General features: G+C 38.7%; 1 long non-coding RNA gene across 2 annotated transcripts in view; it reads left to right on the top strand.

Moving 5' to 3' along the window:
• LOC137225883 (uncharacterized) overlaps positions 1–15,264 on the top strand; it is a 193,001-nt gene extending 177,737 nt beyond the window's left edge. For both annotated transcript variants that reach the window (XR_010944070.1, XR_010944069.1), the window contains exon 6: positions 15,158–15,264. This is a non-coding gene — a long non-coding RNA (uncharacterized lncRNA). The remainder of the gene's footprint in view (positions 1–15,157) is intronic.
• Positions 15,265–15,868: the final 604 nt, after the last annotated feature.

Below are 15,868 nucleotides of genomic sequence, written 5' to 3'. Positions count from 1 at the left end.
ACAAATGCAGGGTACATCAAGTTGATTGTGGAGATTTAATCCACTGCTCCTGAGACTGCATGGAAAAATTCCCTTTCTCTCCTTTGTTCGCACAGCTCCTGGGGTTCAGCTTTGGTTTTGGCCCCACCTCCACGTGTAGGTCACCCTCAGGCATCTATTCCCCACCCGGACAGGAAGGGGTTAAAGCAGCAGCTGATTAGGGGGCTTTTGCTCACTCAGGCCAGGGTAGGGATGGGTATGGTAGTTATAATGGGAATGCAGGGTGAGCCTGCAGCAGCAGAGGCCAGCATGACACTGCAACAGCCTGGGGTGCGCTGTGTATTCTCCTGGGGAAGTTGTCCCTGGATCATGGGACCCTGGCAGTGGCAGGCTGCACAGGCTCCCAGAGGGCGTGTGGATAGTGACCTCTGCTTGCACACAGGCTTCTTGGTGGCTGCAGCAGCAGCATTAGCATTTCATGCCTGTCTGTCTCTGGGGTCCAATCTGATAGCCATGGCTCGTGCCTCTCTCTGAAGCTTGTTTAGGTGGTGCTCTGAATCCCCTCTCCTTGCACACACTGAAACAATGGTCTCTTGCCTCTTAGGCAGGTCCAGACTTTTTCCCGAGCTCCCTCCTAGCTAGCTGTGGCGCACTAGCCCCCTTCAGGCTGTGTTCACGCAGCCAACCCCAGTCCTCGCCCTGGGATTTGACCTCCGAAGCCTGAGCCCCAGCTCCCAGCCCCCATCCACCCCAGCGGGTGAGCAGACAGGCCTCTCGGGCTGGTGAGTGCTGGTCTGCACTGATCTTCTGTGCAGGAATCTCTCCGCTTTGCCCTCTGCACCTATGTTGCTGTGCTCTCCTCTGTGTCTCCAAAACTTCCCCCTGCCCGCCCACAGTCTCTGCCAGTGAAGGGGCTTCCTAGTATGTGGAAACTTTCCCTCCTTCACAGCTCCCTCCCAGAGGTGCAAGTCCCATCCCTATTCCTTTGTCTATGTATTTTTCTTTTTTCTTTTGCCCTACGCAGGTACGTGGGTATTTTCTTGCCTTTTGGGAAGTCTGAGTTCTTCCGCCAGTATTCAGTAGGTGTTCTATAGGAGTTGTTCCACATGTAGATGTGTTTTCCATGTATTTGTGGGGAGAAGGGTGATCTGCATGTCTTAATCCTCCACCATCTTGAAGGTCCCCCTAAATTCTTTGACTGGTAATTTATTTCTTAGATCAAAATCAGCCCTTCTCATCCAGTTAAAATTCTGCTTTTTTCAATACTCTGAGGATAGAATTCTTCACGTCCTACTGAGAACATTGTGTGCATTGTTTTCTTTCATGTAGCCTTAAGTCAGTTGACTTGTAATAGGACTTGCCCCTTTGGTGTCTACTTCCTTTCTTTCTGATTAAGAAGAAACTGTTATGGATCTGAGATAAACTGTGCTTCAGGTATAGTCTTTTAGATTATGTTCAAAATCTGTTTGTGGCATTTAAAAATTCTCAGTGAGCTTGTTGCCATTCTGATGTTACTTCAAGAAAAACTTGTCCACCAAAACCCACAGCTGCTCAGGGACAAAATCCAGAGTCCGCAAATGACTTTCCACAGTGTGGCAGTCAAGTAATCCAGTAGGTGCTCAAAACTTCAAACCAATACCTAGTAAAGTGCTGTCCATTTCTGTGGTTCTTTAAAATACTAAGGAGCTATGTATATACTCAGGAGGATATATTTTGCATCTGTTTTGTTCATGAGTGTGTATATTCTAACACATGCTCATAGTAGGTTACAATAAATATTTGTTAACAAACGGACTGATAGCACTTCCTTTATCAGTGATTTTCAGTCAGTTACACATTAGAATTACTTGGGAAGCCTTTGAAACTGGTGATGCCTGAGCCTACCCGGAACAAGGGAAAACAGAAATTCTGGGGGTGTGACCAGGTATTGGTATTTTTCAAAAGCTTCTTGTCAATTCTTACTTGAAGGCAGGATTGAAAATAGCTGTATTAAATGATCCTGTTTGTATTTCCGAAATCTAATATCTCCCTCAAGGTCTCATAAACCACTTTTCCATACATTTGATAAAGGGTGCTAAGATTTGGTATTCCCAAAATCATAGCCTTTACATTTATACCTCAGAACTTTCAGACGAGCTTTTTTTGTCTTTTTTTTTTTTTTCTGGCAGTTAGATGAACTAAACAATACAAGTATTCTGTTTAAAAATCATGAAACAGAGAGAGACCTTCCAGATGGTGGAAGAGTAAGAAGTGGAGATCACCTTCCTCCCCACAAATACATAAGAAATACATCTACATGTAGAACAACTCCTACTGAATGCTGGCAGAAGACCTCAGACTTCCCCAAATGCAAGAAACTCTCCTCGTACCTGGGTAGGGCAAAAGAAAAAAGCAAAAACAGAGACAAAAGGTTAGGGACAGATACTGCACTACTGGGAGGGAGCTGTGAAGGAGGAAACGTTTCCACACACTAGGAAGCCCCTTCACTGGCAGAGACAGGGGGTGGTGGGGGTGAAGCTTCGGAGCCACAGAGGACGGCATAAAAACGAGTGCAGAGGGCAAAACAGAGAGACACCCGCACAGAGGATCAGTGCCGACCAGCACTCACCAGCCCGAGAGGCTTGTCTGATCACCCGCTGGGGCGGGTGGAGGCTGAGAGTGGAGGCTCAGGCTTTGGAGGTCAGATGCCAGGGAGAGGACTGGGGTTGGCTGCATGAGCACAGCCTGAAGGGGGCTAGTGCACCACAGCTAGCCGGGAGGGAGTCCAGAAAAATATCTGGACCTGCCTAAGAGGCAAGAGACAATTGTTTTGGGGTGCGTGAGGAGAGGGGATTCAGAGCACCACCTAAATGAGCTCCAGAGACGGGCGTGAGCCACGGCTACCAGTGCGGACACCAGAGACGGACATGAAATGCTAATTCTGCTGCTGTTACCAAGAAGCCTGTGTGCAAGCACAGGTCACTGTCCACACCTCCCCTCATGGGAGCCTGTGCAGGCTGCTACTGCCAGGGTCCCGTGATCCAGGGACAGCTTCCCCAGGAGAACACACGGTGCGCCTCAGGCTGGTACAATGTCACGCTGGCCTCTGCCACCTCAGGCTCTTCCTGCCTTCCGTACACGTCAGTCCCCCTGGCCTGAGTGAGTCAGAGCCCCCTAATCAGCTGCTCCTTTAACCCTGTCCTGTCAGAGAAGAACAGATGCCCACAGGCGACCCACACGTAGAGGCGGGGCCAAATCCAAAGTTAAACCCCAGGAGCAGGCTTCCCTGGTGGTGCAGTGGTTGGGAGTCCGCCTGCCGATGCAGGGGACGTGAGTTTGTGCCCCGGTCTGGGAAGATCCCACATGCCGTGGAACTGCTGGGCCCGTGAGCCATGGCTGCTGGGCCTGCGCTTCCGGAGCCTCTGCTCCGCAACGGGAGAGGCCGCGGCAGTGAGAGGCCCGCATACCACAAAAAAAAGAAAAAAAAAAAAAACCCAGGAGCTGTGCGAACAAAGAAGAGAAAGGGAAATCTCTCCCGGCAGCCTCAGGAGCAACGGATTAAATCTCCACAATCAACTTGATGTACCCTGTATCTGAGGAATACCTGAATAGACAACGAATCATCCCAAAATTCAGGTGGTGGACTTTGGGAGCAATGATATATATATATTTTTTTCATTTTCTCTTTTTCTGACTGTGTATAGGTATGCGTCTTTTTGTGATTTGTCTGTATAGCTTTGCTTTTACCATTTTTCCTAGGGTTCTCTCTGTCTCTCTGTCCTTTTTTTGGGGTTTTTTTTTTTTTTTTTTAGTATAGTTTTTAGCGCTTGTTATCATTGGTGGATTTGTTTTTTGGTTTGGTTGCTCTCTTCTTTCTCTCTTTTTTTAATTACTTGAAATTTTTTTATTTTTAATAATTATTTTTTGTTTTAATAACTTTATTTTACTTTATTTTTTTCTTTCGTTCTTTCTTGTTTTCTCCCTTTTATTTTGACCCATGTGGCTGACAGGGTCTTGGTGCTCCGGCTGGGGGTCAGGCCTGTGACTCTGAGATGGGAGAGCTGAGTATAGGACATTGGTCCACCAGAGACCTCCTGGCTCCACATAATATCAAACAGCAAAAGCTCTCCCAGAGACTTCCATCTCAATGCTAGCACCCAGCTCCACTCAAGGACCAGCAGGCTCCACTACTGGACACCCTATGCCAAACAACTAGCAAGACAGGAACACAGCCCCAGCCATTAGCAGAGAGGCAGCCTAAATTCTAATAAGGCCACAGACACTCCAAAACACACCACCAGACATGGTCGCGCCAACCAGAAAGACAAGATCCAGCCTCATCCACCAGAACACAGGCACTAGTCCCCTCCACCAGGAAGCCTACACAACCCACTGAACCAAACTTAGCCACTGGGGGCAGACACAATAAACAACGAGAACTGTGAACCTGCAGCCTGAGAAAAGGAGACCCCAAACATAGTAAGTAAAGAAAAATGAGAAGACAGAGAAACACACAGCAGATGAAGGATCAAGGTAAAAACCCACCAGACCAAACAAATGAAGAAGAAATAGGCAGTCTACCTGAAAAAGAATTCAGAGTAATGATAGAAAAGATGATCCAAAATCTTGGAAATAGAATGGAGAAAATAAAAGAAACATTTAACAAGCACCTAGAAGAACTAAAGAGCAAACAATCAATAATGAACAGTACTATCAATGAAGTTAAAAATTCTTTAGAAAGAATCAATAGCAGAATAACTGAGGTAGAAGAATGGATAAGTCACCTGGAAGATAAAATAGTGGAAATAACTACCACAGAGCAGAATAAAGAAAAAGAATGGAAAGAATTGAGGACAAGCTCAGAGACCTCTGGGGCAATATTAAATGCACCAACATTCAAATTATAGGGGTCCAAGAAGAAGAAGAGAAAAACAAAGGGACTGAGAAAATATTTGAAGAGATTATAGTTGAAAACTTCCCTAATATGGGAAAGGAAATGGTTAATCCAGTCCAGGAAGCACAGAGAGTCCCATACAGGGTAAATGCAAGGAGAAACATGCCAAGACACATATTAATCAAACTATCAAAAATTAAATACGAAGAAAAAATATTAAAAGCAGCAAAGGAAAAATAACATGCAAGGGAACCCTAAAAGGTTAACAGCTGATCTTTCAGCAGAAACTCTGCAAGCCAGAAGGGAGTGGCAGGACATATTTAAAGTGATGAAAGGGAAAAACATACAACCAAGATTACTCTAACTAGCAAGGATCTCATTCAGATTCGATGGAGAAATTAAAACCTTTATAGAGAAGCAAAAGCTAAGAGAATTCAGCACCACCAAACCAGCTTCACAACTAATGCTAAAGAAACTTCTCTAGGCAGGAAGCACAAGAGAAGGAATAGACCTACAATAACAAACCCAAAACAATTAAGAAAATGGTAATAGGAACATACATATCGATAATTACCTTAAATGTAAATGCATTAAATGCTCCAACCAAAAGACATAGACTGGCTGAATGGATACAAAAACAACAGCTGTACATATGCTGTCTAAAAGAGACCCACTTTAGACCTAGGGACACATACAGACTGAAAGTGTGGGGATGGAAAAAGGTTTTCCATGTAAATAGAAATCAAAAAAAAGCTGGAGTAGCAATTCTCATGTCAGACAAAATAGCCTTTAAAACAAAGACTATTACAAGAGACAAAGAAGGACACTACATAATGATCAAGGGATCAATCCAAGAAGAAGATATAACAATTGTAAATGTGTATGCACCCAACACAGTAACATGTCAATACATAAGGCAAATATTAACAGCCATAAAAGGGGAAATCGAAGGTAACACAATAATAGTAGAGAACATTCACACCCCACTTTCACCAAGGGACAGATCATCCAGAATGAAAGTAAATAAGGAAATAAGCATTAAATGACACATTAAATAAGATGGACTTACATGATATTTATAGGCATCCAAAAACAACAGAATATACTTTCTTCTCAAGTGCTCATGGACATTCTCCAGGATAGACCATATCTTGGGTCATAAATCAAGCATTGGTAAATTTAAGAAAATTGAAATCGTATCAAGTATCTTTTCTGACCACAATGCTATAAGGCTACATATCACTTACAGGAAAATACTGTAAAAAATTCAAACACATGGAGGCTAAACAATACACTACTAAATAACCAAGAGCTCACTGAAGAAATCAAAGAGGATATCAAAAACTACCTAGACACAAATGACAATGAAAACATGACGACCCAAAACCTATGGTATGCAGCAAAACCAGTTCTAAGAGGGAAGTTTATAGCAATAAATTCCTACCTCAAGAAACATCTCAAATAAACAACCTAACCTTACACCTAAAGCAATTAGAGAAAGAAGTACAAAAACCCCCAACGTTAGCAGAAGGAAAGAAATCATAAAGATCATATCCGAAATAAATGAAAAAGAAAAGAAGGAAACAATAGCAAAGATCAATAAAACTAAAAGCTGGTTCTTTGAGAAGATAAACAAAATTGATAAACCATTAGCCAGACTCATCAAGAAAAAAAGGGAGAAGACTCAAATCAATAGAATTAGAAATGAAAAAGGAGAAGTGACAACTGACACTGCAGAAATACAAAGGATCATGAGATTACTACAAGCAACCATATGCCGATACAATGGACAACCTGGAAGAAATGGACAAATTCTTCAAAAAGCACAACCTTCCGAGACTAAACCAGGAAGAAATAGAAAATATAAACAGACCAATCACAAGCACTGAAATTGAGACTGTGATTAAAAATCTTCCAACAAACAAAAGCCCCAGACTACATGGATTGACAGGCAAATTCTATCAAACATTTAGAGAAGAGCTAACACCTATACTTCTCAACCTCTGCCAAAATATAGCGGAGGCAGGAACACTCCCAAACTCATTCTACGAGGCCACCATCACTGTGATACCAAAACCAGACAAAGATGTCACGAAGAAAGAAAACTACAGGCCAATATCACTTATGAACAAATGCAAAAATCCTCAACAAAGTACTAGCACACAGGATCCAACAGCACATTAAAATGACCATACACAATGATCAAGTGGGGTTTATCCCAGGAATGCAAAGATTCTTCAGTATATGCAAATCAATCAATGTGATACACCATATTAATGAATTGATGGATAAATACCATATGATCATCTCAATAGATGCAGAAAAAGCTTTCAACAAAATTCAACACCGATTTATGATAAAAACCCTCCAGAAAGTAGGCATAAAGGGAACTTATCTCAACATGATAAAGGACATATATGACTAACCCACAGCCAACATTGTTCTCAATGGTGAGAAACTGAAACCATTTCCTCTAAGATCAAGAACAAGACAAGTTTGCCCACTCTTACCACTATTATTCAACATAGTATTGGAAGTTTTAGCCACAGCAATCAGAGAAGAAAAACAAATAAAACTAATCCAAAATGGAAAAGAAGTCCAGCTGTCACTATTTGCAGATGACATGATACTATACATAGAGAATCCTAAAGATGGTACCAGAAAACTACTAGAGCTAATAAATGAATTTGGTAAAGTAGCAGGATACAAAATTAATGCACAGAAATCTCTTGCATTCCTATACACTAACGATGAAAAATCTGAAAGAAATTAAGGAAACACTCCCATTTACCAATGCAACAAAAAGAATCAAATACCTAGGAATAAACCTACCTAATGAGACAAAAGACCTGTTTGCAGAAAACTATTAAGTCAGTGATAAAAGAAATTAAAGATGATACAAACAGATGGAGAGATATACCATGTTCTTGGATTGGAAGAATCAACATTGTGAAAATGACTATACTACCCAAAGCAATCTACAGATTCAATGCAATCCCTATCAAACTACCAATGGCATTTTTCACAGAACTAGAACAAAAATTTTCACAATTTGTATGGAAACACAAAAGACCCCTAATAGCCAAAACAATCTTGAGAAGGAAAAACGGATCTGGAGGAAGCATGTTCCCTTTCTCAGACTATACTACAAAGCTACATTAATGAAGACAGTATGGTACTGGCACAGAAACAGAAAGATAGATCAATGGAACAGGAGAGAAAGCTCAGAGATAACCCCACACACATATGGTCACCTTATTTTTGATAAAGGAGGCAACAATATGCAATGGAAAAAAGACAGCCTCTTCAATAAGCGGTGCAGGGAAAACTGGACAGCTACTTGTAAAGGAATGAAATTAGAACACTCTCTAACACCATACACAAAAATAAACTCGTAATGGATTAAAGACCTAAATGTTAGGCCAGACACAATAAAACTCTTGAGGAAAACATAAGCAGAACACTCTATGACATAAATCACAGCAAGATCCTTTTTGACCCACCTCCTAGAGTAATGGAAATAAAAACAAAAATAAACACATGGGACTTAATGAAACTTAAAAGCTTTTGCACAGCAAAGGAAACCATAAACAAGACCAAAAGACAACCCTCATAAAAGGAGAAAATATTTGCAAATGAAGCAATTGACAAAGGTTTAATCTCCAAAATTTACAAGCAGCTCATGTACCTCAATATCAAAAAAACAAACAACCTAATCCAAAAATGGGCAGAAGACCTAAATAGACATTTCTCCAAAGAAGATATACAGATTGCCAACAAACACATGAAAGAATGCTCAACGTTACTAATTAGGGAAAAGCAAATCAAAACCACAATGAGGTATCGCATCACTCCAGTCAGAATGGCCATCATCAAAACATGTACAAACAATAAATGCTGGTGAGGGTGTGGAGAAAAGGGAACCTTCTTGCACTGTTGGTGAGAATGTAAATTGATACAGCGACTATGGATAACAGTATGGAGGTTTATTAAATAACTAAAAATAGGGCTTCCCTGGTGGCGCAGTGGTTGAGAGTCTGCTTGCCGATGCAGGGGACACGGGTTTGTGCCCCGGTCCGGAAGGATCCCACATGCCGCGGAGCAGCTGGGCCCGTGAGCCATGGCCACTGAGCCTGCACGTCCGGAGCCTGTGCTCCGCAACGGGAGACCGCAACAGTGAGAGGCCCGCATACCGCAAAAAAAAAAAAAAAAAAAAAAAAAACCTAAGAATAGAACTGCCATATGACCCATCAATCCCACTATTGGGCATATACCCTGAGAAAACTATAATTCAAAAAGGGTCATGTACTACAATGTTTATTGCAGCTCTATTTACCATAGCCAGGACATGGAAGCAACCTAGGTGGCCATCGACAGATGAATGGATAAAGATGTGGTACATATATAGAATGGAATATTAGCCATAAAAAGAAATGAAATTGAGTTATTTGTAATGAGGTGGATGGACCTAAAGTCTGTCATGCAGAGTGAAGTAAGTCAGAAAGAGAAAAACAAATACTGTATGCTAACACGTATGTATGGAATCTAAAAAAAAACAATGTTTCTGAAGAACCTAGGGGCAGGACAGGAATAAAGACGCAGATGTAGAGAATGGACTTGAGGACAAGGGGAGGGGGAAGCATAAGCTGGGATGAAGTGAGAGAGTGGTATGGACTTATATACACTACCAAATGTAAAATAGATAGCTAGTGGGAAGCAGCCACATAGCACAGGGAGATCACCTCGGTGCCTTGTGACCACCTAGAGGGGTGGGATAGGGAGGGTGGGAGGGAGATGCAAGAGGGAGGGGATATGGGGATATATGTATATGTATACCTGATTCACTTTGTTATAAAGCAGAAACTAACTCACCACCGTAAAGCAATTATACTCCAATAAAGCTGTTAAAAAAATTATGAAACAGACATTTATGTTTGGATTGCTATTCAGTGATTGCATTTTGAGAGTCTTAACTAATAATTAAAGCAGACCTTAAGATTATTTGTATTTTAATTTTAAACTAAATATGTTGAAGTGCATTGGTTCTATTCAAAATTCTTCATGAGGGCCAGTTTATTTTTTCCTATTTTGTTTACTGATATATTCCATCTGCCAAAAATACTACCTGGCCAAAAGCAGTTTCTCAATAAATATTTGTTGAATAACTGACCGAATGAGGGAATGAATGAATAAGTGAATGAATGAATGAATAATATTTCCACCATTCTTAGAAATCCATGCTTAATCTGAGTTCACAGAGCTAGTAATCACACATTTAAGAGCATAGGGCAGATTTTCCTTCAGAGAATTTTCAACTAGCCAATAAAGTATCTTAAAATAAACTGTATTATAAATATATTTAGGTTGAGCATGCTCTCTGTAATTCATATAGACTCTTCATTTCTTATTACTTATTCTGATTCTTGCAAACGTATTTTTTATTTAGACTTTGCAGACACTTGAATACATAACCACTCTACCAAGTGTTTTTCAATTTTTTGGTCCTTGAATCAGAAATACCAGTATTACCTGGGACCTTGTTAAAAATGTAAATGCTCAGGTAACCTATGGGTTACCAAGTTACTACAGGTGATTATAATACCCTCTAAAGTTTAAGAACAACTATTGATATTAGGAAGGCATTACCTGGTAACTCTCTCAGTTAAGGCATACCTTAGAACAGCAACAAGAGAAACAAACACAGCAGAAGTATAACAGATTCCTATGCCCCATCCCAGATATTCCTACAGAGACAGAATCTATGGGATCAGGTACCAGAAATCTGGATTATTAATTAGTCTTTCCCACCCTGCCCCCCAGAATAACTGTTTTGAAGTTAGGCTAACAGGGTCCAAAGATTGGTACTGAGAGACCCTTGGGCTAGGTGACCTCGCCTTTGCAAAGCTGTCCAGTTACCTTTCATGCTATGTCAGTGAAAGAAGCTTTGAACATGAGGGGTCAAACCAGAGCAATGAACACTGTAGTACTTTCATCACTATGAATATTGACTCCTGTCTCCTTTTCTTCATTTTATGTAAACCTCAGGTTCTCTTTCTGCCTTTTGCTAACTTTCAGTCTTGGCAACAAGTCTTCTTATACTGGTGAGCAGTGTTCCTGGATCTATCCTAATAGAAACCAACTAACATGTCTCTCACTTGTGATGGTACTACAGGATCCCTCAGGAGTACAGTATTATGGGGACTCTCACCCCTTTTTTTCTGGTCTCCATTTCCATTCTATACTTGTGCAATGAATCTGCTTAGCATTATAGTTACTACATTTACTTTTCCACTAAAAAGTTGCTGATTAATTTAATTAATCATTTTGGTGGTGGATATCTTCTGTAAACTGATCCCAAGCCACCTTTCTACTCATGACTCTAATTAATTATCCAAATACGTAAATCTTCTGTGTCACACAGTATAACTCTAAGTAAGTTCTTCCACCACCTTTGCATATAGCTGCATGTTACTTATCTCTTGTGGACCAAGTTGAACTACACCTCTTATAGAGAGTGTATACACTGTCCAGAGAAGGCTGTGACATTATTCTCATTTCCCCAGTAGTCATTCCTGAAAGAGCCCAAGTGGTGTTTGTATTAGAAATAAAATGCAAAGAGTGACTATACAAGAATCACCACAAAGATTATCATAAAGCCATCCATAAAGACATCATTGATGTATGTTTTTCCTCAAAGAATGAAGATTCAAATAAAGCTATTACTTGCCTTAATAATAATACCCAATTAATAAAATGCAAAGGAACCAAACCCCCATAGCACAGTTTTTATATTCAAAATAGAATCGGTCTTCCCAGTAAAATATCATATTTGACTTACTACTGCAAACGGCAGTAACAGAATCACCATATAAACTTACTTCAAGAAGGAAATCCTTCTCTCCTTCTTTCATTTCTTAAAGAAATTCCTATGGTGCAGTGAGTGTAACATAAAACAAAAGACTTACTGGTGAAAGCAAAAGAGCAGAAACCTAATTCAAATAAGATAGTTCAAATATTTGCATCACTTAAGTAACAAAGTATCATTTTATTAGGTCATGTTTTCACTTATGTAAAATGAGTGTGCTAAAGATATGTATATATATAAATTATTCAATATGATACGTATGTATATGTATTTATATAACAAGCTATAAAAGTTAGGGAAATTTAAAAACATTGTTAGAATAAAATAACATGAAATAAGATAAAAATTTTATCTTTTTGATTTTTAATAAAATTGTGGGTCTTTAAACCTTTTTTTTTATGTTAAAAATGGTTAATAGTTCTAAAAATATAAGTCTTTAAAAAATGTTCATAGAAACCTTCAAAAGGCCACATCTTCATAATATGCAAGTTTCACCACTGGGAATTAGGTCTTGAGTGAAAAAAGTGAGAATTTTATTTCCCTTTCTATGCATGTCTTATGCAGGTATTTGACGATTATATTTTATTATTTAATAAAATAAAACTGCTGAGTGGCAATGATTCTTAAGACAGTTTAATCCGTTGTATCCTGATTTCATTCAAAGCAGTACACAAATACATGGCTACTGCTTTTATGTCCTGAGTCCCACTCTTAGAACAGAATTTATATACTATCTTTTTTCAAGTAATTTGTCAATAGACAGAAAGAAGAAAGACGGTATTATATATTGATAAGAGTTTTTACTAAACTTGATTTTGAGGAAGGAAGAAGAGAGGAGAAAGGTAAAAGAAGAAAATGAAGCCTACAATTCTGCTTCACAGTACTTCTCATGCACTTGTCAGTGTATTGTTGTTTCATGTGCTTTCCTCTCTGCTGATGGTGGTATGCATTCCCTCAACCATTCAGAATGGCAACAAATGTGATGCCAACTTAAAGGAAATTTAAGAAGCACTGAATGACTGTATTAATCAGGTTAACTATGGAATAGATGTTGCAGCATGTCTGATGTTTTGACATTCCATGGAGAAATCTGATCTGGGTTGTTGCCTATCAAATCAATGCATTGGACAAAGACTACTATGTCTTCAAGGAACAGAAGTGTTAACAGCTAAGTTCCAGTGTCACTGCAGGAGATAAGGATAGATGTTAGGCCAGGTGGAAATTTAAGACTCATGAACTTATAATGTGATTTGGAATATAAGAAGAACCTATTCTACATTCTACATGGCAAGTAGCTAGGGATAAAGGATATCATAATGCTGAGCCATTTTTGTTATAATTGAATGCCTTAAAAACCAATCAAAAGAAACAAAACCTTTAATCTAGTGAATACAATTGTCTATCGACCAAATAATGAGCATAGTTAGAAAGGCAGACAAATCTAAGACACAATGCCTTTCCAGAGAATTTACAATTTACTGGGGAGAAAAGAATAAAAACATGGAATTAAAAACAGCATATATAGATGTATATATCTATGTGTGTATAGTACATGCATATAAATTCAATGCTATATTGTGTAATATAGTCAATAAGTATTATTAGTATTCAACAGAATTAAATTATGAGTATTGAAATAGTTCCATTGAGGAGGTAGGCCTGTAAGCAGATCTTTGGAGAGGAGTAGAATTTGAATACGAGGAAGAGTTATAGGAGGAAGATGACTGGACATTTCTGTAAGGAGAAAACCAATACAGTACAAAGCACAGCCATTTGCCCTTTTGAGAAAGGATGGTGCATACACCTGGCCAAGATTACCTTTGGGACTATATTGGGTAGGGAGGGCAGAGGGGAGATTTATGCTGATGAACTTAGAAGGGGTAAAGATGGATGCTGAAACTCGTAGTCCTGCCTACCCTCTATTCCTTCGCCCGAACTAGGGGATAAATCCTACTCTGTTTGCCTGTCTACTTAGTATAGGAAGGCAAAGTAATGTTCTGCTGATCAAGAAGAAGAACTGCATGCACGTTTAAAAGTGCTTCCTGTTTAAAGGAGATCAGCTTGGTGCTTTGTGACCACCTAGAGGGGTGGGATAGGGAGGGTGGGAAGGAGACACAAGAGGGAAGGGATGTGGGGATATATGTACACATATAGTTGATTCACTTTGTTATACAGCAGAAACTAACACAACATTGTAAAGCAATTAAAGTCCAATAAAGATGTTTTAAAAAAGTGCTTCCTGTTTAGATATCATCTTTATGATATTTCACATCATTATGACAGACTTGGAGTAATGAAGTTATGATAAGAGATGTAATTTTAAAGTAGAGATGTCTAAGTCAGAACTGCATATACTATGTTATTACATGTGTATTACACAGATCTCAGTAGCAACTGAAATAGTGCAGGTTGCTATTCCTATAAGCACTTACTTCATTTCACTAGCTCTTAATTTTCTCCAAATGTTTATATGGAGGCAGGGAGCAGGGACAGAAGAGTAATGTGGCTGTAATTATGAGGCTTTCTGGGGCACAATAAACCAAAACAGCAATGCAGAAATAATTTGAAAACAAATCCCTGAGAGCAAAACTATCCACCAGAAGAGAAAGGCAGGGCCTGGTGATCTGAGTACAGAAATATAGGTCACAGGCATAGCCTCTGGAGCAAAGAGCTCAAAAGAATGTTTGTTCAGTGGTTACCAACACAAGTCACAGCTTTAGAGCCAAACTACCTGGGCATGGCTCCTGGTGCCACTAGTTACCTGTGCAACCTGGGACAGTGACTTCACTTCTCTAGGCCCAATTGTCCCCTCAGAACCTGCTTCATAAAGTTGTGATGAGGGTTAAAAGAATTACAATTTGTGAAAATCGTAGCACTCAGCATGTGGTGTCACAGAAGGAGTGTGAGTGTGTACTGTATTATCCCCAAAAGGACATTTTTAAGAGTGAAAGGGGGTGCTAAAAGCATTAAAGTTTATACATTATTTTGAAATGTTTATTTATTGGTCAAAGAAACCACAGTTTTATTGTAAACCAAAAATAATTTTCAAAAATAAACCTTTTTCTTAAAGATGAAATAATTTATTTATATAAATTAAAACAAAAGTACTTATTTATTGGATATTATGAAGGAACATAAGTAGAAAAAATATTTTTGGTACATTTTCATGAACACAATCAGTTTTCTTAGTTTGTTTTCATTATTGTGTTACTGGTTTTGTTCCCTAGAACATACTTTGTTTTTCAATGTGGTTTTTTAGAAACATTTTTAAAAGCTTTATTGAGGTATTTACATGCCATAAAAATCCATTTATTTTAAGTGTATAATTCAGTGTTTTTAAATAAATTTCAGAGTTCTGTGAATATCATCACAAAGGCTTTCTATTTTTAACTTCTTCATAAAATTACCTGTAATATTCTTCCAAGTTTCTTTTTTTTCAGGTTAATCAATTTGAAATAGTTAATGCCTTCAATTTACTCTTCTCCGTGGACCATAATAAATTTAAATGAGAAAATGATGTGTTAACATATACTGAAGTATCTGATAACTCATGGTAAGTTCTAAATTTCTAAAAAGAAAATATATTCAATTCTAATTTTTTTAATGTAAAAATATGTACATAGTACTGTCTAATTATTTTTACAGGTACTGTCTTTTTGTTTCATTCACATTACCTTTCACCTATATCTAACAACTCTTTTTATAAGACTATACATTTCAAATAAATTAGCTATTCCTGACTATTTTGAATGTTTTGCCATATTTAAATCCTGTAAAACTGTAGGCTTTCTAATTTTCTTTTCCATTTTAGTATACAGCATACATTTTTTCAGTTAAAACTAGGAACTCCAAATTTTTTTTCCCACAAGTTAAGATATTTTGCAGCACAATCTTCAGATTTAAAAATTAAATAGTGCATGCTGTTTGAGTATTCACCATTTAAATTTCTCAATTTTTGCATTGTTATTACAAGGATAAATTTTAATTTCTTTCTGTTTGTGGAAAGTTCCCTATTGTTTTTCAAGGTGGCTGCACCAATTTACATTTCCACCAACAGGGCACAAATGTTCTCTTTCCTCCACTTTCCCAAAACTTATCTCTTGTCTTCAATGATAGCCATTTTAACAGGTGTGAGGTAATATCTCCTTGTG

This window comes from Pseudorca crassidens, chromosome 6 (genome assembly GCF_039906515.1).
Source record: "Pseudorca crassidens isolate mPseCra1 chromosome 6, mPseCra1.hap1, whole genome shotgun sequence".
NCBI lineage: Eukaryota > Metazoa > Chordata > Mammalia > Artiodactyla > Delphinidae > Pseudorca > Pseudorca crassidens.
This window is presented reverse-complemented; position numbering and strand designations above follow the sequence as displayed.